Below are 878 nucleotides of genomic sequence, written 5' to 3'. Positions count from 1 at the left end.
TTATCACAGGAAGTCCTTTTGGTTTTGATAAAAGACCAAATTCGTTATTCCGTCCATTGACTGTTAATTGGCCTGATGGAACTCTACGTGGACCAATTAAAAGCTGACATTTGGCATAAGTGGCCACGTCATCAGTGATGACATGGTACCTAATTAAATTTTTTATTTTTAAATTAAAAAATAATAATAATAAAAAATTCATATAAAAATAAAATAAAATTGGGGTGGCCGAAACCAATTTCGCCGAGGCCCCTCGAAAGCGTTAAAATAAAATTCACCCCAAAACCAATTATCAGGAAAGCAACCCCCTTGGCTCCAAGGGGGTGGCTGCCCCAAATTTTTTTTTAATGAAAAAATATAATTTTTTAATTTTTTTTTTTTTAAAAAAATTAATTAGGAACCACGTCATCACTGATGACGTGACCACTTATGCCAAATGTCAGCTTCTAATTGGTTCACGTGGAGTTTCGTTAGGTCAACTAACGATCAATGGACGGAAGAATGAATTTGGTCTTTTATCAAAACCAGAAGGGCTTCCTGTGATAAAAAACAAACCCTAGGGAGGAAAAAAAAAATTAAGTGAAGAATTAGCATCTCTTACATTAGAAAGTGTGGAATATTCCATGGATGTGATGAAAAATCTTAATATGTTAAATGAGAAATATCGTGCCTAAAGGTCTGAAAAGGTGTTTTCTCCTGTTAAGGTTAAACGTTTAGGTAGACCACGATCACTAAGAAGGGTACCTGCTATAGAAAAAATGTCCAAAAAATCACAAGGTAAGATGGTGTCTACTATAAAGAAAGCGGCGAACAAATCCCAATTAGAGAAGAAGTCATCAAGCTGCAACAATGTCAAAAAGAAAGGACAAAAAAAAAAG

The sequence above is a fragment of the Corylus avellana genome, chromosome ca3 (genome assembly GCF_901000735.1).
Source record: "Corylus avellana chromosome ca3, CavTom2PMs-1.0".
Taxonomy (NCBI): Eukaryota; Viridiplantae; Streptophyta; class Magnoliopsida; order Fagales; family Betulaceae; genus Corylus; species Corylus avellana.
Note: the sequence above shows the minus strand (reverse complement) of the source record.